This window comes from Sinocyclocheilus anshuiensis, unplaced genomic scaffold (assembly GCF_001515605.1).
Source record: "Sinocyclocheilus anshuiensis isolate Anshui unplaced genomic scaffold, SAMN03320099.WGS_v1.1 scaffold697, whole genome shotgun sequence".
Taxonomy (NCBI): domain Eukaryota; kingdom Metazoa; phylum Chordata; class Actinopteri; order Cypriniformes; family Cyprinidae; genus Sinocyclocheilus; species Sinocyclocheilus anshuiensis.
In genome coordinates this window covers 743,067-769,042 of record NW_015538036.1, presented here as the reverse complement: position 1 = coordinate 769,042, position 25,976 = coordinate 743,067, and the positions used below count along the sequence as shown (strand labels likewise).

Here is a 25,976-nt window from a genome sequence, read left to right as displayed (position 1 = left end):
AGTTCAGTGACCTCCAGCTCTCAGCGATAGTCACGTACACTTATTGTCTCATTTGAATAGGAGTTTTTAGAACACCACAGCTAAGCAATTAATGGATGCTGTGTCATATGCACACTTAGATATGATCTTTTACATATAGCAGTAAATACTGCACACGTCACCCATTGTAATGTGGAATAAACACATTTCATAAACAAAAAGAATAAAATTTTACTGTATTTAAAGTTGAATCAACCTAAACACATTAGTAGTATACATCAGCAAAAATATTTTTCACGGATCAGATCAGGTAGTAAAAAAACTGCTTGTAACAATTTGTATAGTTATCACCAATTACATTTGGTATCTATCAGACTAGTATCTGACTAGATGGCTAACTTTTATATGAAATAATGCATGTACAAGCACTAGAGAATTTCTGTCTCTAGACAACATCTGGTCTGTTTAGGCGGGTTTGATATAGTATACTATGTTTTATTTGGGTCAAGCAATCCATCTTGAAGTTTTTCAATTCGGGGTGTCTAGTAGTGGTGCAAAAAATCAATTGCTTTTTTAAGAAGTCAATTCCACCATCCATTTCAGGATAGTTGTCGATAATTGAATGGCCATGGATTATTTCCCCACCAAATGGAGGAAGCACTCACCACTAAGTAACCATATAGAGAAGGACAGTCTGTTTGGTTTCTTGTCTATGAAAGCAGATATGTCTGTGTTGCATGATAAGGATATATTAAACCATAGCAACACATTCCAGGAAAGAGCCCCAGCACAGAGACATTACAATCTTATTTTATGTGATCCTCATAAAGGAGTCACTGTTCAATGCATGTGTCTTAGACCACTGGAAAATAAACTACAGGAAAAAATATTTTGTCTAAACTACAAGTGTCACGGGCAGGGTGTACTAGAGAGCAGGCAGGACGACGAAGATGACGAATCAAAGGATATTTAATAAAGCAACAGGAAATCCAGACAGGGTAGACATCAACATAGACAGGAACATGGACATTGACATTGGCATATACAATAACCAACCAACTAGACACAATAAGGTGATTAACTGATAATGAGGACAGGAACAACCAAATAAGGACACAAAGGGAGAAACCACCATCGACAGTCCACAGGGGTGTGACAGATCACCCCCCTCCCGGAAGGTGCGACCTCGCGCCGTGGGGACATAGGGAGGGACGGAGGGGGACTTAGGAGGAGGACAAAGGAGTGGATGTGGGATGGAGACAGGGGAAGGCAAAGAGCTGGCAGGCAGACATGATATCCGGGAGGAGGCCGGCAGACCGAGACCAGGGGGGCGACGAAGAAGGGAGGAGCCAAGGAGGTTTCCTGGGCGGAACTGGGAATCAGGAGCCCTTCCCGGGCTAAACTGGGGATCAGGAGCCCTTCCCGGGCTAAACAAGGAATCAGGAGCCCTTCCCGGGCTAAACGAGGAATCAGGAGCCCATCCTGGGCTAAAATGGGGATCAGGAGCCCTTCCCGGGCTAAACGAGGAATCAGGAGCCCATCCTGGGCTAAACTGGGGATCAGGAGCCCTTCCCGGGCTAACAGGAACATGGACATTGACATTGGCAATAACCGACAAACTAGACTACAAGAGGCACGAACTAATATAGGGTGGATAACGAGGGGCAGACAGGTGAGCACAATAAGGTGATTAACTGATAATGAGGACAGGAACAACCAAATAAGGACACAGAGGGAGAAACCACCATCGACAGTCCACAGGGGTGTGACAACAAGTCTGGACAGGCTTGACCTTTTTTTTTTATCTAAAAGCTTAAATGTGTACACTCTTAAAAGTACAAATGTACTTTTATGGTACTAATATACACCCTTTAAGAGTAAATAAGTAAAAAAGTGTACCTTTGAAAAGCTACTACCCCAGTGACAATTTGTGTATTTTTTTCCCAAGGTAAAATTATTTTTGAAGACACATTGTGGTTGTGTTTATTTACAAAACATTGCTATTTTAGTTGCATGAATTCCTTTTTATTAATTTATTTACATTTGTGCACTGTAAAGGAAGGAAAGCACCCATTTTGACAAGGAATAGCGACTATAAAGACGCTAAAATATAAAATCTTTATTTGAATATAAATTAATTTTGTTTCAGTTTTGGTCACTACAAATTTAAACCTCAGTTTCTGTTATTTCATAAATTTTTGACTTTACTATTCTTAGGAAGTGTAAAATATGAAAAAAAAAAAAAAAAAATCCATTAATACGTAAAACCTTATCAGAAACTATACAAACTGTATAATTATTATTTTTAAATTGTCTTAAAATAAAATGGCATTATTACACATCCCATTCTAATTGCTTTTTATGATGGGCATATGCTCTGTACCGACGATATTTATATTACGAGCCCGAACTCATTTGAAGATAAAAAAGGTGTGCTGTGCCCATTTCCACAAATCAATAGGAGACTGTAAAAAATGCATGATCACATTGATCAATAGCAGGAGATGAGAAGAGCTCTCATGCAGGAAGCATCATCAATACCTGAGACTAACCAGTTTAATTCAAGAACATGTATGAACACAAATCAAATAAGGTCACTCATTATATTCTCAATTACACAAGGGCTTATTGGCATTTCAAACATAATACAATAGTGCGTATGTTTTGCATCCTGAAAGTAAATACTGTTTGCGGATGGTTACGGCTGGATGAGTCAGTGGCACAATTGTGATTAATGACTACTTCACTTGTACCTATGTATACAGGGCATACAGATAACCATTCAACCCTCAGCGAACAAGCACACACCCACATACACTAGGCCACATTCACCCAGACTGAGGTAATAGCTGGGTTTTCTTGAATACCGTGAATGAATACATGAGGGGTAGTGTTGTCCATGTCAGCACTGCACCATGGTATGTGATTTCCGTTCCTCTGCAGATGCTTTGAAAGCCTACTCCAAGTCTGAATGCTTTTCCATTGATGCATTATATTTTAAAAGTGGCACTTCCTTTAGATTCAGGGTCCATTCTGAAGACTGTGTCCAGTTTTCATGTGAGACTTGCATTTAAAATGTGGGCTTTTAAGTTTACATTTACATCAGTTGAAACTAACAAAGAAAACACAGCTCTTATCAGAAGTGCAATGACTTTACTGTACATTGTAAAATAAATAAAAATCGCATTTGTTTCTACAAAATGAAACAAAACTAGAAGTTACAGCATTCATAAAATGTCAAAAGCAGGAAGAAAAAACATACAAAAATCAGTTTTTGCAAGTTTTTAAAATGATAAGAATTACACTTGCACTTTGAGGCCCCATTAATTTAAGTTTAGCAGATGGGTGCTCTGTCAGAAGGCTAAACATTAGCTGCCTCCACAAATATCAATCTATCCTATATCACTGCTGTGCCATAATTATACGCTCTGAGTGAGCGCTGCACTATTTTTGGGGTGAGCTAATAAGTAGCACATTAGTAATGATCCATTTACTACCAGACAAGCAAATGTTACTGCGTTAATAGTCGTTAGCACATAGCTGTAAAGTCGTTTTTAAATGTTGTTGCTCTGTGTTCAGGGTGAAGACAGGAATATGCAGAACAGACCAGGTGTTTTGTTCTTTTTTTATGCTGTGGCATCATCAGTCATTTGACGCTGAGAACAAAAATATCACTAAAAGTGGTTTACACATCAACACATATCTACATATCATAACAAAATGTGTCCTATAGATGTCATTCAAAAACACGTGCAATTAATGAAAGTAAATAAATTGAAATTATTATTACCATTCTTTGTGGACATGCCTCCATGGCAGTACTATAATATTTTTTTGAAGTACACTAATGTTCAAAAGTTTGAAAATTTTGAAATATTTTTGCAAATTTAAATAGCTAGAATGTTTTAATATATTATAAAATGTAATCTATTCCTGTGATGGCAAAGCAGAATTTTTATCAGCCATTACTCCAGTCTTCAGTGCCAAATGATCCTTCAGAAATCATTCTAATATACTGATTATAATACACTGGTGCTCAAGAAACATTAATTATTATCATCAATGTTGAAAGCAGTTGTGCTGCTTGATATTTTATGGAAACCATGATGTTTTTTCAGGATTCTTTGATGAATTGAAAGTTCAAAAGAACAAAATAAAAGTATCAGTACAAGTCTTACTGACCCCAAACTTTTAAATGGTAGTGGATTTCAAAGTACCACAATATTATACGATCTGATTTTTAACAGGAAAGTTGAACCCTTTCAACAGAAATACAAGGCATGATGTGTTATTAGATGGTGTAAGTAGCCTTCCTTTCAAAGTACAACACATTTTTCACCCTATTTCTCCTCTATTAGACCTGTCATGCCCTTTAAGACTGAAAGTTGTGTGCGTGTAAGTGTGCGTGCAAGGGTTGTTAGCCCACCAGGGTTGCTCCCTTATTCAACATGTGTCATTTGTCATTTTGACATGTGCTGATGCCCTTTGGAATTGTGCCATTTTTACTTGCTAGAAGATCTTCATATCCTGACCCCCTTCTGCCACCCTGTAAGACACAAACAAACCACAATGGTTAGGCTCCATCCCCATTGTTTTCCCTCATCCCCTGGGATTCTGCACGGGACCGTACAGACGATTACTGAGATGTTATGATAATCCCAAGTTACAGGGACCAGTTGTCTTTTCAAGGTTAGTGTGTGAAGCTAGGCATGTCACATTTGCTCAGGCAAGTGTCTGGTTTTGTCAAGGACGGCCTGTGGAAATGCATTGGAGAGAGAGAGTGGGAGACAGAGAGAGGTGAATACCAATCCTGTCTTGAATTCAGGGTCTTGGTCTCTATTCAACTGCATTAACATTAAACGAATTCACAATAATTAACAATTAAACAGGCTGTTATTCACACATGACATTATCGCTGAGATGTACCATGACCATGAAATGAACTTTAATTACTAGCTTGTTTTTTTTTCACTCCAGATTTTGTTTTCCAATACACGTGCCTCTGAAAGGATGTGAAATGGATGATCATGCAGCTTAAATTCATTCTAATCTCTCAAATGTATCTATTGTGTTTTCCACAAGCGCACATTGTTCCAATTGGATCAATGAAACCATTGCACATTAAGGGAATATTGGCTGAAGAGTTGTTAACAGTGGTTAGTTATATCACCCTTCACCCAGTTGCTAGGAAGCTAATTTTAGGTGATTAATCAATTCAGAGATCATAGAAATGTAATTAGGAGTCTCTTTTGTTTTAAGAGGACGACCTTGTGATGAATGTTTACAGGCAAACCAGTCTCAGGGGACGGTTGTAGACTTAAGACAGTCTGATCTTGAGCAAAGTCATGGTGTATATTTTATGAAGGGTTGTGTATGTGTGTGTGTGTGTGTGTTTAAGGATATCAGTTATGTAAATTATGCTAAAATATGTTTTAAGTAAATGAATTTTATGCCAATTAAGAAACTTAATTATACACATATAAAATTTGTTGGCAAACAAGGACGTGTTTGTCACGGTTATGCTGCTGTGGAGGAATGAAGGAGCACGGAGACGAAGGAGTTGCAATAATCACAGTCTTTCTTATTTCCACTCTGGAGAAAACACAGGGGAGTCAGGAGACACACATGCAGCATGTCGAATAGACGTTTAAGACAGCACGCAGGACTCAGGAAACACAGGGCTTAAATAAACAGTAACTAATGGGACACACCTGGGAATCAAATGAACTAAACGGGGAACACCTGGGCCAAATGAACATAATAAGAACAGGAACGGGAAGGACTAAATAAGGGCATAAAATAACCATGGAGCACATGGGGGGAGGAAAACACACACAAAACACGGAACAGATTCTGACATTACTCCCCAGGGGTGGGCGCCCTGGAGGCTGGTGCAGGACTGGGACACGGGGAATACCTCCAGGGCGGATCAGGCAGTCCAGGGTGCCATGGCGGCACAGGGAGCTCAGGGGCCATGGCGGAGCAGGGAGCTCTGGAAGCCATGGCAGAGCAGGCAGCTCGGGGCGCCATGGCGGAGCAGACAGACTAGGAGCCCAAGGCAGAGCAGACAGACTAGGAGCCCAAGGCAGAGCAGACAGTTCAGGAGGCCATGGCGGAGCAGGGAACTCGGCACTCAGCCCGGCCTCCACGGACGGACCCCTACTACCCCTCCCAAAATCTTTGGGGAGAATATAGTCTTTAGAGGCCCTCCGTAGGCCCTCACTGGGCTAAACTCGGGGACTGGAGCCCTCACTGGGCTAAACTCGGGGACTGGAGCCCTCACTGGGCTAAACTCGGGGACTGGAGCCCTCACTGGGCTAAACTCAGCTCTGGGGCTGGAGCCGACACTGGAACGAGCTCTGGGGGGCACACTCGGGCGAGGAAGAGGGCCCTGAGCCATCCATTTCTCCTCTTCCTCCTCTTCTGATTACGGGTGAATAGGGTGGCCGGCGGGCCTGCGTGAGCCGCGGCCGACGGGCTTGACTGAGGAACGGCCGGCGAACTTGAGAATGCCGTGGCAGGCGGGCTTGACGGCGGGCTGGTTCTGGCTCGGGGCAGGATGCTCTCCAGTCAGGCTATCTATCTATCTATCTATCTATACTTTGCCAGATTTATGATATTAATAACTCTGGAAATGCATGATCGTAGAGTCCATTGGACATATGGACATGCAGTTTTTTTCTTTGTGCAGATGTCTTAAAAAATCGTAAATTTGATTTTAACTCTGCAGATATCCTGTTAAGGCTACATTGCGCCAAAAAAGTCTGGTTTACATCCCTGATTAAACACTAGTGTATGACGTCATTACTTGTGGACAGGGCCTTGTCTCGTGGGCCCTGAAATTTGCAGCAAACTATTATCACATCAGCATAATAAAGAACAGCATGTTACTTGAAAATCATTTGAGGATTTACGCATATTCTTTTTCTCATTTATTATTAGCGGTGTCCATTTTGCTGTCCATTGTATTTGCCTGATGTTGATAGTAGGATTTGTTTTTCCTCTCTGAGATCTTAGATTGATGAGTGCCAAGATAAGTAGTCAGAGAGAGAGAGAGAGAGAGAGACAGATGCCGAGACAAAGACGGAGACAGAGAGAGTTTGCCCGAGCCAAGCCTGGTGTTTACAGCCACTGCTGATCCACTCCACAGCACTGCATAGATGAGCGATATGAGACTCATTAGCCCTGATTGCATTTATCCACTTCTGTGCTCCACTGGCGGGTGACAGCTCAGGCTAGTGATTGATAGAAATACAACAGGGGTCAAAAGCAGAGAAATTAGACCCTGTTGAGTGGAGGATTTAAGTGTTTTGTCGGTACATATTGTGTGGTTGCTGGACTGTGTGTTTGTTAGCAGAATTTTGTGTGTAAAGCCGCTTAAAGTAGTTATTAAAGTCAACATGAAATCAAAATTCACCCCATTTGCATAGTACTTGTTGTTGGCCTTATTTTGCATGCTTCATCTGTGCTTGTTATTCTGAAGAACAAAGTATTTTTGAATCTTTCATCAAAATGAATTAACTTACTCTGCCTCTGAGATGATAAACTAAATTACATTTGTTTTTCTCTTTGAATATCTTGTTTAACTTGGGTCCTCATGTCACATTGTCGCTTCACAATGACTTTTAAAGACAATAGGGTGAATTCACTAAATTGTTGTTTCTGTTGATTTTCTGTTGATCATGGCAACAATTATTCTTCAAGGTTTGCTACACTTAGAAAAAAAAAAGGTAAAAAAGTTGTCGCTGAGGTGGTATCTTTTCAAAAGGTACAAATATGCACCACTTAGGCACTTATATGTGACCCTGGACCACAAAACCAGTCATAAGGGAACATTTTTTGAAATTGAGATTTATACGTCATCTGAAAGCTGAATAAATAAGCTTTCCATTGATGTATGGTTTGTTAGGATAGAACATTTGGCTGAGATACAACTATTTGAAAATCTGGAATCTGAGGGTGCAAAAAAAAATCTAAATATTGAGAAAATCATCTTTAAAGTTGTCCAAATGAAGTTCTTAGCAATGCATATTACTAATAAAAAAATTAAGTTTTGATATATTTACGGTAGGTAAGAAATTTACAAAATATCTTCATGGAACATGATCCTTACTTAATATCCTAATGATTTTTGGCATAAAAAAAATCAATAATTTTGACCCTTACAATGTATTGTTGGCTATTGCTACAAAATAAATATACCTGTGCGACTTATGACTGGTTTTGTGGTCCAGGGTCACATATGAACATTTTAGGTACTAATGTATACCTTTAAGGTACTTACATTAGGGGTAAATTGGGAATAAAGGTGTACCTTTTGAAAAGGTACCAACCTAGTGACAGCTTTTGTACTGTTTTTTTTCTGAGTGTACTTGTACTTGTGTACTGTTTTGAAAGATTTTCATATTTTTATTCAACAAGGACGCATTAAATTGATCGAAAATGAAAGTAAAGACATTTATAATGTTACAAAAGATTTCTTTTGCAAATAAATGCTGTTCTTTTGTAATTTCTATTCATCAAAGAATCCTGAAAAGAAAAATATATCCCAGTTTCCACAAAAATATCAGGCAAATAATGTCTTAAGCAGGTGAATGTCTTAATGGTTGCTGAAAATTCACCTTTACCATCACAGGAATAAATTACATATTAAAATATATTAAAATAGAAAACAGTTATATTAAATTTGAATAAGATTTCTTGATTTTTGGTCAAGGCTTGGTGAGCATAAGAGACTAAGACCCCAGACTTTTTTTGTTGTATAAGAAGGATGTGCATTAGTGTTGAACTGCATTACATTTTTTTGTGATTTTAAAATTCTTTTTTTTTTTCTTTTTCTCCTGTATACATCCGTGGTGTGATGGCTTAACGTCTGGTTTAAGTGTGATCATGTATGACCTCACTCTGACCCACCGTTGCTCTGTACTAAGAGTAGTGTAGTGAAATCAGCCCCTTTTGAATTAGCTCTGTTAGTCTTAATGCAGTTTTCTATTCGTCTTTGTGCAAACTAAATCTCAGACAACAACTTTTCCAGACTAACAAGTGGCCAGAGTAATCCTGTATGAAACCCAATTAAAACTGGGGATGTGTATTGCATTATCTTGCAGACACTGCTGCAATACCTCATGGCTTTCAAGCATCTTGACAAGGCTCCAGTATTCAAGCTCAGGGCTGGAAATGCATCCTTTCATGTCAGTCTGGATCAGTCATCGCTGCATGTGGAACCTCGGCTGAATGTTGTTATATCAGGCAGAATGTAAAGGGCAAGTGACAGAGCCGTGGTAAAGAGCTCCAAGGCAGCAGTCTGTGCTTTTATCAGGGATACAGGCTCAGAAACACATGCGTTGAAGGAGAAAAGAACTGCTCTCTGCTCACTGCCATTAATTATGGAGCAGACAGCGATGGCGTGTGCAGACAGACTGTGTTTTATGCAGGTAGAATGAGTTGTCAGTCTCGGGGCGGCACATTACCGAAACCCTGGGCAGCAATGACAATTCCCAGGATTTCATAAAAAAGCACTTTCAGTTGACTTTAACAAGAAGGTTATATAGCAAGTCGAAAATTGCTGTCGAGGTACAAAGTATCAGGACTGCATGATCAGGGTTCGCCAAGGGCAATGTGACTGATGCTTATGGGGCGGCTTTCATTGCTCTGTCTCACCCTGTGCTCTTCTCTCATTTGGCCTTTAACGAGTGTCTGTGCACTTTTGAAAGTGCATGCTTTCATGCTTCAATATAATAGCCTCCTATTTGACATCTGCTACCTTTTTAACTTTGTTCGTGTAGGTGACCTGAGACTGACCCATGACAATTGTAGTAATTTTTCTTGAGAGACACACCCTTCATGTCCTGGCAGGCTTTTTTCTCTCACCTCTGGTGTTGACTTGAAGTAGTTTCTGCATCCGGTGAGCCGCCTCGCTGCCTACAGAAGCATCCTAATTGTCATGGATCATGAATTGGAGTGCTCTACATATGCAGTGGTAGGATGGTAACTCGGAGGTGAAGAATTGTTGAATAAAGTCATTATTTTTGTTTCCTTTTCGCACAAAAAATATTCTTGTAGCTTCGTAAAATTACGGTTGAACCACTGATGTCACATGGACTGTTTTATTTATGTCCTTATTACGTTTCTGGGCCTGGGAACATTGCTGTTGCATGGGTCTCTATGGAGGGTCAGAAAGCTCTTGGATTTCATCAAAAATATCTTAATTTGAGTTCCGAAGATTAACGAAGGTCTTATGGGTTTGGAACGACATGAGGGTGAGTAATTAATGACAGAATTTTCATTTTTTTGGTGAACTATCCCTAGTAAAAAAGTAATAGATTTAAAATGCATTTATTTTATACTAAGTATAGTTTAAGTCTATTAACATAATTACTGACATATCGCTCGAGGCTTACTGATATAAAAATTGTAATTAAATTTTATTTGGAGTACTACTTTGTGCACAATGTACATTTCTTAATATTAAGCCTAAAATATGTTTTAATGTCACTATTGATGAAGATTGTATGATCTTTAAATAATATCGGTCTTTAAATATTTAAAGTGTACCTAAAGTATACTTGCAGTAGTTCCACTTTAGCACAATCATATATTTAAGTATATCTTTAGTTGGACTTCAGCACTACTTCCACACAATTAAAGTGCATTAAGTACAAAATTAGTTGTTCAAATTTAGCAGACCTTAAATATTCCAGTTTGGTATGGCTGAATGTTGTTATATCAGGCAGAATGTAAAGGGCAAGTGACAGAGCCGTGGTAAAGAGCTCCAAGGCAGCAGTCTGTGCTTTTATCAGGGATACAGGCTCAGAAACACATGCGTTGAAGGAGAAAAGAACTGCTCTCTGCTCACTGCCATTAATTATGGAGCAGACAGCGATGGCGTGTGCAGACAGACTGTGTTTTATGCAGGTAGAATGAGTTGTCAGTCTCGGGGCGGCACATTACCGAAACCCTGGGCAGCAATGACAATTCCCAGGATTTCATAAAAAAGCACTTTCAGTTGACTTTAACAAGAAGGTTATATAGCAAGTCGAAAATTGCTGTCGAGGTACAAAGTATCAGGACTGCATGATCAGGGTTCGCCAAGGGCAATGTGACTGATGCTTATGGGGCGGCTTTCATTGCTCTGTCTCACCCTGTGCTCTTCTCTCATTTGGCCTTTAACGAGTGTCTGTGCACTTTTGAAAGTGCATGCTTTCATGCTTCAATATAATAGCCTCCTATTTGACATCTGCTACCTTTTTAACTTTGTTCGTGTAGGTGACCTGAGACTGACCCATGACAATTGTAGTAATTTTTCTTGAGAGACACACCCTTCATGTCCTGGCAGGCTTTTTTCTCTCACCTCTGGTGTTGACTTGAAGTAGTTTCTGCATCCGGTGAGCCGCCTCGCTGCCTACAGAAGCATCCTAATTGTCATGGATCATGAATTGGAGTGCTCTACATATGCAGTGGTAGGATGGTAACTCGGAGGTGAAGAATTGTTGAATAAAGTCATTATTTTTGTTTCCTTTTCGCACAAAAAATATTCTTGTAGCTTCGTAAAATTACGGTTGAACCACTGATGTCACATGGACTGTTTTATTTATGTCCTTATTACGTTTCTGGGCCTGGGAACATTGCTGTTGCATGGGTCTCTATGGAGGGTCAGAAAGCTCTTGGATTTCATCAAAAATATCTTAATTTGAGTTCCGAAGATTAACGAAGGTCTTATGGGTTTGGAACGACATGAGGGTGAGTAATTAATGACAGAATTTTCATTTTTTTGGTGAACTATCCCTAGTAAAAAAGTAATAGATTTAAAATGCATTTATTTTATACTAAGTATAGTTTAAGTCTATTAACATAATTACTGACATATCGCTCGAGGCTTACTGATATAAAAATTGTAATTAAATTTTATTTGGAGTACTACTTTGTGCACAATGTACATTTCTTAATATTAAGCCTAAAATATGTTTTAATGTCACTATTGATGAAGATTGTATGATCTTTAAATAATATCGGTCTTTAAATATTTAAAGTGTACCTAAAGTATACTTGCAGTAGTTCCACTTTAGCACAATCATATATTTAAGTATATCTTTAGTTGGACTTCAGCACTACTTCCACACAATTAAAGTGCATTAAGTACAAAATTAGTTGTTCAAATTTAGCAGACCTTAAATATTCCAGTTTGGTATACTAAAAGTACAATTGCAGGGTATTTTTATTAAGTGCATAATATGCAAATGTATTTGTAGTATATTAATTTTTTTACTAGGGATCCCTTTAAGGTGAGGTTTTTTTTGTTAATTAGTCTTACAAAATGTAGTTGATATCTAATAATATAATAATAATATATTGATTATTGGCTTCAAAATATAATGAAGTAATAAAATAAGTATTGGTTATTGTATAATCCAAAATGTCCATATTGGCCCTAGTGAGAAAAAAAAACTAAAATGTATTTGAAATGCATTTATTTTGTGTTAAGTATACTACAAATACATTTACATATTTATGTACTTAATAAAATACCCTGCAATGTATAAACTGGTATACTTAAAGTGTGCTAAATTGGAACAACTAATTTTGTACTTAATGCACTTTAATTATGCGGAAGTAGTGCTGAAGTCCAACTCAAGATCTACTGAAGTATATTTGATTGTGCTGAAGTGGAACTATTGCAAGAATACTTCAGGTACACTTTAAATATCTTGCATTTAAAGACTGAAATTATTCAGAGCTCATACAATCCTTATTCTTAGGAATCCTTATAGTAATATTAAAACACATTTTAGGCATAACATTAAGAAAGTAAGTTTGTGATAATTTTCAGTGAGTCTTAGGTCACTCTTTCTCTCTGGACAAGAACTGGCACTTAAAATGGATCTCTTACTTCGGTGGCCTGTGGCCATCTCCTTTTGATCTCCATTTTGAAGTATTTCCTTTCCGTCCAACCATGGGCTAAACAAGCTGCAATGTGTCACCATGATGTATGTGGGTGCTAATTCACAGCTATTAAAACATTTCAAGTAGGGCAATTTTCACACAGGCAGATTTTTGAGGTCTAAGCTTGCGGTAATTTTCTTAGTCCCCTCTCTCTGGGACGTGCTGAAATACTAGTGGCCTAGGTAATGATGTTGCCAGAGCAGATTACAGCAGGCTTTGCTTGGAGTGTCTCTGTGAGCATCTCTTTGAAGGTTGTAATCCATGGATTCGGGCACGGATGTGGGAGATGAACGGAAAGAACGCAAATCGAACTCTGAGAAGAGCATCCACCAGGTCAACCTGCCTCGAGAGCTTAGTCTGGGAGATGCAGACATTGCTTGGAGGAAGAGTGTCAGTGTGCGACCCACAAATGTGCATATTTCTTTGATGCAATTTATAAACCTGATTGCCTAAAGCCTGAAGCAAAAAGAGCAGTTCTGAAAGCACTTTATGTAAAAAATGTAAGGCTGGTGTCATTTTTGGCAACATGCTTGAACTGCAAAGGGAGCTGCTGAGTGTCTGTGACCACTGTTAAAGCTTATCTCAGTGAGGTTTCTTTATGAGTTGAATGTTGAATTAGTTCTTGTAAGGCATACAATTATAATGGCAACACATTCAGTATCAAATCAAATGAAAGGGATGTATGATAATAAACATTGCACTATGCTAAATATGCAGCAAAGAAAACTGGTTTAAACTTTAGCCCATTAAATAAAATATTTTTTTGCATTTTAAGGTAGAGAGTAAATCATAAGAGTCACAAAAGTGTTTTTTCTTTTACAACACAGATTTTCTTTGGCTGCATTTACTCTAGTTGGTTGGGGTTGGTAGGGTTTTTTAAAGGTTTTTGCAAAATGTTTTTTATGCTGTCCAAGGCTGCATTTTTTTGATCAAAAATAAAAGCATTAATATTGTGAAATATTATTGCAAATAAAAAAAGGCTCACTTTTTTCAGACAATGTAAAACTTTTAAACAATTGAATGAATCATTGCGGAATAAAAGTATTAATTTCTTTAAAAAAAAGTCAGAAATGACCATCATGTCCACTTTCTGGTTTGATGAATTGAGAAACAGCGTAAAAGAATTGCAATTCAGGTTTTTCCCATTCACTCCATATGTAACTGTAGCTAAAAAGAGCCATGTGCCACCTTTTATTGTGTCATTTGCACTCAAAACACCAGTTACCTACTTCTCTTTGCATAAATTAGTCATGTTTCTGAATTCTTCTCCACTCTTGTTCCTCCATTACACATGCAGATCTTCTATCCCATATGCTCCCTTAAAACACTTTCTCCTCATCTAGTCTCTGCGCTCTCGCTAAAAGCAACATACTGTAGGCAGTACTGTGGATTCAGGGGTTGGATCACTTTCCCTCTGGAGATGCGATCCGATGGTAATTTTATGATGCACATGTCACAAGTCATCTCTTCATCACAGCATTCCAGCATGATGAAAACTGACGGAACAGCTTCTGCCCTGATATGCTACTCAAGAGATGAAGGAAATTAAAGCACCAAAACTGTATAACCTTAGGGAGAAGAATGACGTATATGCACATATATAGTAGCCTGTCTATGTGTGAGTGTTGTGCGAATGTGTGTGCCTGCTAACTCGGTTTTTCCTGGACTCATTCCCAGTGCGCTTGTCTTAAGCAAGCATTTGAGGATTTCTCTCTCAATCTAAAGCATCCTTCCAAGAACTCCACAAGCTTTCCGTAAAACTCCTCTGCTGCAAGGTCACACTCCCTCCAGTGCTATCCTGATAGCACTAATCCATCTTGTGTCAGCACAGATCACCTCCACTGATGTAGTGAAGATTCTGGGAGAAACACTAATGGTTGTAGACATCTGTGCGGGGAGTTTTCAGATTGGTGTGGTAAATTGCTTATACACTTTTTCGTTTTTGCAGGAGAGACCAGGTGTGATTGAGAGTGACCATGAATCTTGTTTTTTAAAGAGTGTATTAAAGGTGACATATAATGAAAATCTGACTTTTCCAGGATTTAAGTGCTAAAATCAGGTCCTCGGTGCATCTATCAACCAAGGATACATGAAAGAGATTAACCCAGTAACTTTGTTTTGATAAGCCTTTTTCTGCAAGCATCGGAAAAACGAGCACATCTGATTTCGCTCCCCTAGTGACATTGCAAAGGGACCTCATTATGATATTACCGCCCCTTAATCTTTCACAAGCTACAACGGTGTACCAGTTCTAATGCCATGGCGAAAGTTTGAGCAAAACATGCTAACTGTTCTGCCTTTGTTTGCACAGACGAGCAAAGAACAGTATCTAGATTCCCAGCCTCAGAGGAGACAAGAGAGCAGTGAATATATTGATTTACTGTATATTATGCTGCTGCCACACAGATCTAATATAAACATGCGATTTCTTTCCCACCGGTTTACCTTCACAGACATAACTGATTGTTTTTGTAACTCGTGTGTTTTTAAAGTAAACTTGTGTGTGAATGAGAACTTAGTTTAGTACTCACATACCTGTGACAGCCGCTTTCTGTACGTGTGCTTCAGATGTATGCACTCAGAAAACCGTATATCAGAAGTTTAAACTAATATGGTTTAAAACGCATGATTTCAGCACGGTAAACATGATAATCAGAACCAAAACAGGTGTTTTTTAGCATGTACGAGCTGTAATGGCACAGCTCTATTCTGGAAAAGGGGGCAGGGATAATATGGTTTAAAACGCATGATTTCAGCACGGTAAACATGATAATCAGAACCAAAACAGATGTTTTTAGCAGGTATGAGCTGTAATGGCGCAGCTCTCATTTGCATTTAAAGAGGCAGGCACGAAAAACAGCGTGTTTCTGCTTCCACTCAAAATAGGCATTTTCAAAATGATATAATAAATGATCTGTGGGGTATTTTGAGCTGAAACTTCACACAGAGTTTTTTAGTATTTATTTTTTTATTTTAATATCAAATAGTAATATGTCTGTAATAATAATATTCTGTCATTTAGAAACATGGCTTTTCTTATCACTGCTATGCTGATGACACTCAATTCTACCTCTCATTCCATCCTGATGATCCGACGATAGCTGCTCGCATCTCAGCTTGTCTAACAGACATTTCTTGCTGGATGACGGACCATCACCTTCAACTCAACCTTGCCAAGACAGAACTGCTTGTGGTTCCATCAAACCCATCGTTTCATCACAATTTCACCATCCAGTTAGGCACATCAACCATAACTCCTTCAAAAACAGCCAGAAACCTTGGAGTTATGATTAATGATCAGCTGACTTTCTCAGACCACATTGCTAAAACTGCCCGGTCCTACAGATTTGCTTTATTCAACATCAAGAAGATCAGGCCCTTTCTTTCGAAACATGTTTCACAACTCCTTGTTCAAGCTCTTGTTCTATCCATGCTGGACTATTGCAATGCTCTCTTGGCAGGTCTTCCAGCCAGTTCTATCAAACCTTTACAATTAATCCAGAACGCGGTAGCAAGATTAATTTTTAATGAGCCAAAAAGAATGCTCGTCACACCTCTGTTTATCAATTTTGACTGGCTAGCTGCTCGCATAAAATTCAAGGCATTAATGTTTGCCTACAAAATCACCACTGGCTCTGCACCCCTTTACCTAAATTCATTACTTCAGACATGTGCCCTCAAGAAGCTTGCGTACTGCAAGTGAACGTCGCTTTATTGTGCCATCCCAAAGAGGCACAAAATCACCTTCTCTGACTTTTACATTAAATGTTCCCTCCTGGTGGAATGACCTGCCCAACTCAATCCGAACAGCGAATCCGAAGAGTCCTTAGCCATCTTTAAGAATCGGCTAAAACACATATCTTCCATCTTTATTTGACCCTATAACTCTAGCACTCTCTATTCTAATTCTATTCTATTCTTTATAAAAATGTGTCCCTTTTAGACTTGCACTCTATTCATTTACTGCTTGTTTTCTTAAAAGAAAATAAAAAAAACTAACACTAGCTTTTCTAATCTTTTTGTGTTCTATCTATTTGTATTCTTTTTATTTATTATACAATTAACAAAATCAAAAATGCCTCTTAACACTAGCTTGCTCTATTCTTTTTCTATTCTTTCTGTTTTCTTTTTATTTATTATATCATTTAAAAAAACCTTGCTACGTGTACTGCGTTAAGCTAACTGAGACTTGTCATAGCACTTGCATATTAATGCTCTTTTGTTGATTTTGATTGCTTCCATTGTCCTCATTTGTAAGTCGCTTTGGATAAAAGTGTCTGCTAAGTGTAAATTTAAATGTAATATTAAAATAAAAATACAGTTTAAATAATAATTATTACAAATGTTAAAAATGTAAAATAATTTTGAAAAACAAACTTTAATAAAACAAACTTTAATGAAGCTTAATGAAACAAACAATATATTGTAACATCAGGAGATCTCTTCTTAAGAAAAATTAAGATGAATTTAGTTTAATGAATAAAAATATATTTACTTGTGAAATCACTTTTGTAATTTTTTTCAAAGTGTTCATCTGCCACACTAATGTTGTAAATATTGTTTTGTTTCTAATTAATTTTTAACTGATTTACAGCCCTATTTTTTTCTCCTTCACACTGTGTCCTAATAAGACACGACCGCTATGAGTGACAGGACATTTTGTAGGTCACTTGTTGTTCACTTCTGCAGCGTCCCGGTGTGTGAAATCTCGTTGGTCCAAAATCACGTTCTTACACATTACACATTTTGATTTAGATTCTGTAGTTATGCGTAGAAACCTCATTTGACTGCTCCAGATATGTCAATTGGTCAACTTTTCAGATACTGCTCTTCAGTCACAGTAAACTAATGAACACAAACTAATGAATTTTCACTGAAAATGCCACAACATTCTGCAGCATACGGTTGGACAAGTCATAGATATCTAGAGTTTTAACCAGTATTCTTTTCTATTTACCATATGCAGCATTATCTCACAAAAATGATAAACTAAAGCCTGTGAAAATCAATAATTCAGTAGTCTGTTAAAGACCGTTGAAGATGTTAAGAACTATTCTTGCAGATGCACACTCAATTTGCTGTGGACTGTTCATTGACAGGCTTTGTCTAATATGAAGCCCACATATAGATATCTATGGGTTCTGATGCAAACGTAAATAGATATTTTGCTATCTATATATATTTAATATATATTTAAGACATACGGTAAAAGCAATCTGACCTCATTATCTCTGCCTCTCATGTGTAGAAACAATGACAGTGGGGAATATGGGGCTCTACATATGTGAGAGAGAGACATCATTAATTTTTGATTCCCCATCACTGCTGGAGAGGTAACGTGACTGGGAGAAAAAAAGCAATATTAATTTTAATACTCCTCAATCTGAAGGTTAGATTGAAAGAAGGGAACCTGTATTGAGCGGCAGTAAACTTTGTTGTGTGGGGAATATTGACATGAAATGTAATAAAAGGGTTTGTGATTTATTACTCGTCTGGTCCATTGTGAAACATCTTTTGTGGCCTGTGCAGTGGCAGAAAGGAAAAAAGACACATAGAGACATGAACAGACTTTCCATTCTCCAAAGGACAATCACTTTTCTGTGGTTTCCTTTTAATTAGTGCCCATTTTTAACTGTTGTATTTCAAAGATTCCTCAAAGTTTTTTAAATACTGATTGACCCTCTGGGGTCCGAGGGTGTTTTGGGGCCTGGAAAAGTTTTGACATGCCCTGACATTTGTGCTTTTTTCAGTTGCTTACAAACATTTGAATGTCTAAAGTTTAATAACACTGTAATCAGCACAAACTGAAGTACAATTACTATACTGTGCACTTACTCAGTATGATTTTCCAGCGAACTCAAAACTGAACGACACGTGTGCCTTTCTTGTGCAATTATGCGAGTGATGCAGCCACAGTCCTAAACGAAAATTTAAATAGTTGTTAGCAATTACCAGAAGATGCATAGCTGATAAATAAATTGCATCACTGATAAGAAAGGACGCGCGTATGTCTGTCGATGCATCACTTATTTACAGCTTACTTGATACGTTTACACATCAGACGATCGCGAACGCCAATGACCGAGTATAAAACATTCAACATATTAACATTATAACTCACATTACTTTTATATCGTTGCTGTCTATTTTATAGAACATAAAAAAAAAACTTCTTGGCGTTGTGAGACATATATGCAGTGAATGAATCTTCATAATGTTTCACTTGATTGTACATTTAGTCAGGAATCATGGTTTGGAAAAAGTAACTAGTAAAATATGTACAAGTTATGTCACAGTAACACAATAGCAACTAATGCAAGTAGGCAAATAAAAAAAGACTTATTATATCCTCCACTGAATATCACGTCGGCGCGTTCTTCTGAAGAAAATCCAAAGCTTATTTCTCTCAGCGCATCTTCTTCCAGAAGCGAAGTAGCTGAGATGAACTTGAGGAAACGTCTCGCTGCTTTGTTTGCTGTGATGTGGGCGTTTACATGTGCGCGTCTCATGTGGACTATTGTAAAAGTAGACATGTCAAGCTTTCTATAGATATATCTCTCATGTGTGTGTGTCAAATATTCGCTGAGTTTCAGTTCATTTTAGTGACGCGTTTCAAACAGATATGCGCGGAGAATGAGATGGCTAAAAGCATACCCTGTTTATTTTCTTTATTTTGCAAAAGCACAATGTTTTGTTGATATTGTGAGTGTACACAAATAAAAGTAGACCCTTTACAGATTTAAATGCTGTATTACTCTTATATGTACGGTCAAGTATGAAGGAGCATTTTAGTTCTTTTCGCTGTCATCATTCAAATCTGCAAAAAGTTCTGCTGGCGGAACTGTCGACCCCAGGGGGTTAAAAACTGTGAGATGCTAGTAATAACAGTGGTTAAAAGCAGGGTTTGTGCTCTGTGAGAGAATCAAGAACAAGCTGTGCTGTAGGGGCAGAATTACTTTAGAAATATTTATATCCCCATACTAAATAAGTCCCCCTTGTCAGGAGTTTGGACCTGTCTGTGTGTTTTCCTCCCCATGTGCTCCGTGACCTAGTTTTCCCTTGTGTTTGACTGTGTTCATTGCTCCCAGGTGTGTCTCATTATTAGTTGATCCCCTCACCTGTCATTCCCTCGTTTGTATTGTGTATTTAAAGTGTTCTTCCCTATGTTTCTGTGTCGAGTCTTAAACGTCAATTCCCCGTTGCTACGTGCTTGTTCCTGCTTCCTTTGTATGTTTAAAGACTGTTATTATTGTTATTCCCTCGTCTCTTCATTCCTCGCTCCACCGCAGTAGGCAACCGTGACAGAAGACTCGACCAACTACAGTTTAACAGCGTGTTTACCCTCCGTTTTGTTTCCTTGTTTGTTCAGTGTTTTGTTTTTTTCCTCACGTTGTTTCCTTCATGGATGCCCTCCTTCGTCCCGAATATCTCCTCGACTCCTCCTCCTACTGGAGCAGGGGGACAGATCTCTCGAGGACCATACTAGACAGTTCCTGATGTTAGCTAACACCACCAGCTACCCGGACGACGTGCTCTGCTCATTCTATGACGCAAGTTTGAACACCACGTGCAGGGCGCTGTCGTCCGAAGATGGTCCTCGAGAGGATTTCGCCACCTTCGTGGAGTGGACTCTGGTGAGAAACGGATTGCCATTCACCATCTGCTTTAATTTCTTTGTTGTAAACGTTTCAGTGACTAAGTATAATTGTTGTCATTGTAAATACTCATTTTCCATGGCCACGGAGGACAATCAGAGATTGTGGATCACATTCAGCGTATGTCAGGATCATGGACCTATTTTGTTATGTTTTGCCCCTGTTTCTGTTCCTGAGCAGAGCGCCGTCATCCAAAGATGGTCCTCGAGAGGATTTCGCCACCTTCGTGGAGTGGACTCTGGTGAGAAACGGATTGCCATTCACCATCTGTCCCGTGGATGATCTCGCCGGATCCGCTCCCAACCCAGAGCCCAGTTCACCATCTCCCCGCTGCGCGGAGCAGCAGCCCGAGCCCACCGTTGACGGAGTGCCAGTTCCTGCCGCGATCGACGAGCCAGCGCAATGCCGAGCGACTGAGCGGAGGATCGCCCCGGACGCAGAGCCCCATCTGTCTGATGAGGTGCGAGAGCCAGCGACAGTGCCCGCCCCGAGGGAGAAAGCCGAGGACGGTGAGAGCGCGGTGAGGAGCTCCGCCCCCTGCACCGTGGCTGAGGGTGAGCTTATTGTGGATCTGGGAATGTGGCAGGCTGAAAGGACTCCCGTTCCTGAGTTTAGCCCGGAGAGGGCTCCTGTTCTCGAGTTAAGCCCGGAGGCTCACTAATGCCCGTCCACCCACCCACTCCTGCCTCCTCCACCGCTGTCATCTGGCAGCCCCTCTGCTCACCCCCAGCCTACCATCTATACGGTGTGAGCTCCACGGGTCTACCAGTCTCCATCGTCACCGGGGCTGGAGCATCCCTCTCCTCTGCCTCCAGCCTCCGAGGCCCGGACTCCGCCCAGCGGCTCCACCTCGGCTCCTAGCTCCCTCACCTCCACCGCCTCCAGCCTCCGAGGCCCGGACTCCGCCCAGCGGCTCCACCTCGGCTCCTAGCCCCCTCCCCTCCACCGTCGCCCGACGATCCACCAGCTCCACCGGGCTCCCTCGTCCCTCCGGCTCCGCCTTGGTCAGGCGTTGACCCGCCATCGCCTCAGGACTCCGCTCCTCGGGCTGCACCTCGTCGCTCTGTTCCATCGGCTCCGTTGGGCTCCTCCCTCCCTCCTGCCAGCTCCACCTAGGGTCCTTAGTCGCTCCGGCTCCGCCGCTGATCTCCGCCTCCGCTGCCAGAGCCCTCGGCTCCACCCTGGCCCCCCTGATCCTCGGCATCCCCCTGGCTCATTGACTCTTCGTCTCCGCCTCGGGCTCCTCCGCCAACTGCTGCGCCGCTGTCGGGCGGCTCCCTGGAGTCGGCGGCCATTCCTCCTCCATGGCTCCCCCCTCTGTCGGCTCCTCTGTGGGTCGCCATCATGGCTGTGGCCTGGGTCCGGCTTGGCTCCTCCTGCTCCAAGCCCTTCCTGTCTCCTCCCTGGCTCCTCCCTCCTACATCACCTCCTTGGACTCTGTCTGCCGGCCCCCTCCTGGGTGTCCGTCCTCCTCCTGAGCCTCCTCCCATGTTCCCTCCCGCTCCTCCCCATGTTGCGATATGTCAGGAGTTTGTACCTGTCTGTGTGTTTTCCTCCCCATGTGCTAGTTTTCCCTTGTGTTTGATTGTGTTCATTGCTCCCAGGTGTGTCATTATTAGTTGATCCCCTCACCTGTCATTCCCTCATTTGTGTTGTGTATTTAAAGTGTTCTGCCCTATGTTTCTGTGTCGAGCCTTAAACGTCAATTCCCCATTGCTACGTGCTTGTTCCTGGTTCCTGGTTCCTTTAGATGATTAAAGACAAGCGTAATGTCTTTTCTTTGATACAAACATGTATTCATTGAAAATTAATAAAATAAAAAATAAAATAATAAAAATAATACTATAAAAATAATAAATTAAAACCAATATTTAAAACCAATAAAATCAATAATTTTTTTTTTAAATATATAAAAAATACAATTTTATATCATTGGCTTGTAGGAGTAGATCACTTTTTTCTTATTCAGGATTATTTAGTGAGATTTAGTGCATAAGTGTTTATGCATGCTATTTGGTATCGCTGGATTGTATTAATATTGGATCAAAAAGATGAGCTTCATATGAATCAGACATAAGAACTGGTCATCTAACCTGACTTACAAACTTATGCTATCAGTAATATAATATGTGTCAGTGCACTACTATTTGGCAAGTTTAGTATCATCAAACCCACTACAAATTGTTGCAACAGCAATGGTAATATCAGGCTAAATCATTTAGTACTGAAACATTTTGTAACATGTTGAAAACAGATAAATGTTGTTCCCTTAGTGGAGGACAATTTTTACTGCATACTGAGGGAGAATTTCACTAAAAATGAATTACGCCCACTAATAGTGTTGTTTATTTGCACATGCTGCCTTACTTTGTTCTCAACCTGTTTCACTTTCATCTGTAAAACACAAAAGAAGATATTTTGAATAATGTTGGCAATTAAACCATTTTGGTGACCATGTATAGACAAAAGAAACACAGAGACATTACTCAAAATGAAAAACACAAAAGAAAAGAAAGTCATACAGCTTTGAAACATTTTAATTTGTATCATTTTCATTTGGAAAAATTCTGGTTGCTGATTATCCCGTGTCGGATAGCATTGTCTTTTTTTTGTGAATAAGGTTTTAAACCTAATTTGAATAGAAAAGAGGAATGTTTGTGTTGGATAGAATGACACTGATGTGAATTAAATACACATGCCATCGCACAACATTGCAAAGACTGCGACCTGGTTAAGCTGTTTGCAAGCAGAGATAAATGTTTAGTGAATTCACCCCACAGTATAAAGGTGCAATTTCTGAACCTTAGTATCCTGCTGCTTTCAAAGCACAAGGATATCCTTGTTTGCTTTGTGGACAAGACATGAGGATGTATTTTGACACACCTGCATTGCATCAGCCAAAGTTATGGTCAAACAACATGACATTGCCGTTGTTCCTGATTGACATGAGGGGTAATCAGCCTGTCCACTTCTGACTGGGCCACTAGCAGGGTTTCTGTCTGACAGAAATGCTTGCTTTGAAAAGTAAATCACATTTTGAACTTAAGAGTTTCAGTTTGCTGTATAAACTCTAGAATTGTTTACTTTCCTGAAAATTCATTGGATTTTTTTTGCTCCTAAGATACATTAATATATTTAAGCTATTAAGGCAGTTGTTATAAATGCTACATTTCAGCCCTGGATGGACATTGTTGCAGTTCATATGGTACCAAATGGTGTGGGTCCATCTGCTACATTTCACTCAGTAATTTTACTCGCACTGTAAGTGATTGTGCGTGAAGCCCATCAGTGGGATGTGCTGTGCTGTCTGAGCTAACAGATGAAGAGGCCATACTGGCGTCATACCTCTGAGAGTCCATCAGCTTAATAAAAGTGTCACAGCGGCTGATTTGTTGTGTCTGTTAATAACAGAAGCAAAGGGTTCGACGGGAAAGAGATTAAACAGACGGCTAGAACTGACATACAGGTGCTGTCATTTGTCTTCACTCATCCGGCTTCCCAACCTTCTTCAACCCAATACATCTCTTCTCATTTTCTCTGTATGTCACACACAAACTATCTCCAGAGATATTTACACTGCAGTGCTGCTCCTAAGCTTTGGGGCTGTACAGTATTGATGGGTATGAGATTTGAGATCTCCTCAGTCTGCATGGGAGCTTTAGGATGTTCAGGCTCAGCCTGGCAACAAACGCAGTATTGAGGGCGACAACTGCATTAATTTTCAGGACTGAATTATATTATTGTTCTGAATGTGTATGGCAATGTTAGGGAAGCTACAAACTACTCATTATTTAAGTACTTAAATTTCAGTAAAGCTACTGTGTTGAAAGAGTATGTTGTAATATAATTATATTGTATCAGATTGGATCAGAATAAAATTAATATATATTTATTTTCTAATTTAAAAAGAACTCTGTCTCATAAACAAAATGGGATTTAAAGGGGTCATATGATGCGATTTCAATTTTTCCTTTCTCTTTGGAGTGTTACAAGCTCTTGGTGCATAAAGAAGATCTGTAAAGTTGCAAAGACTAAAGTCTCAAATCTAAAGAGATATTCTTTATAAAAGTTCAGAGTCAGCCACACCTACCTAAAACGGCTCGTTCTAACGCCCCCACACAGGGACGAAACTACACGACAAGTGCAGTGTAAGTGTATGAAATGACCGGGAAATGGATATGGACAGGAGAGTGCTGAAATGGGAGAATGTCTATGTGCTATCAGGATCGCGTGTGCACCCGCTACTCTGACAGCGGCAACAGCAGGGAGGAATGGTACGGAGGATGAATGAGGTAAGTAGGCGGGTGTGTATGTGTGTGTGTGTGTGTGTGTGTGTGTGTGTGTGTGTGCCAGTGCTGCTTCCCCAGCGGTGGCAGCTAATGTGACTTTATCACATCACCTTCCCCCGCTCCAAGCCACATACTGGCCGGAAACCTGGACAGGTAGTCGGCTACCACGTTGAGTCTGCCAGGTCTGTGCCGTATTTTGAAGCTGTACGGCTGTAGGGCAAGATACCACCGTGTAACCCTGGCATTGTGGTCCTTCATAGACTGGATCCAGGTTAGGGCACGGTGGTCAGTTTCAAGATCAAACTCGCGACCAAGGAGGTAATAGCGCAAGCTGTCCAGGGACCACTTGATGGCGAGGCCTTCCTTCTCGACCGCCGAATATCTTGTCTCCCTGGGGAGTAGCTTGCGGCTTAGGTAAACAACTGGCCTCTCTTCTCCTGCCGTTCCCTGGGCAAGGACCGCTCCAATCCCTGTTGAGGCCGCATCTACTTGCACCAGGAACCTCTGAGAGAAGTCTGGACTCTGCAGGACTGGGCTGGAGCACATCTTTTCCTTCAGGGTATTAAAAGCTGTCTCACAGTCATCAGTCCAGGGAATAGGGTTTGTCACCGTCTTGGACAGCAGGTTGGTCAAAGGAGCCGCAATGGAGGCAAAGTTTGGCACAAATCTCCTGTACCAGCCCACCAGTCCTAGGAACGACCTCACTTCCTTCTTGGTCTTTGGTTTTGGGCTGCCTCTCGGTAAGCAAAGAGAACAAATGGTAGCCACTTGTCCCAGTCTCGTCCTGTGTCTGCAACAAACTTCCGCAGCATGTTCTTGAGAGTTTGGTTAAATCTCTCCACAAGACCGTCCGTCTGCGGGTGGAATGGAGTTGTTCGGATGGCTGTAATGCTCAACTGCTTGTTCAGCTGCCCCATCAGCCGTGAGGTGAAGTTCGTTCCCTGGTCTGTGAGTATCTCCTCGGGTATGCCGACTCTGGAGAAGAGTTGTACCAGGGCATGGATGATCTTAGGTGTGGTGATAGAACGGAGTGGGAAGGCCTCAGGATACCTTGTGGCGTAGTCGCTGACTACCAGGATGTAGCGATGTCAAGCACTGCTCTTTTCCACCGGCC

The 25,976-nt window shown here is 40.3% G+C and overlaps 1 protein-coding gene across 1 annotated transcript in view; it reads left to right on the top strand.

Annotated features, from left to right (window-relative positions):
• The window catches only part of tmem8b (transmembrane protein 8B), a 164,937-nt gene that overhangs the window by 28,589 nt on the left and 110,372 nt on the right, over positions 1 to 25,976 (top strand). The window lies entirely within an intron of this gene.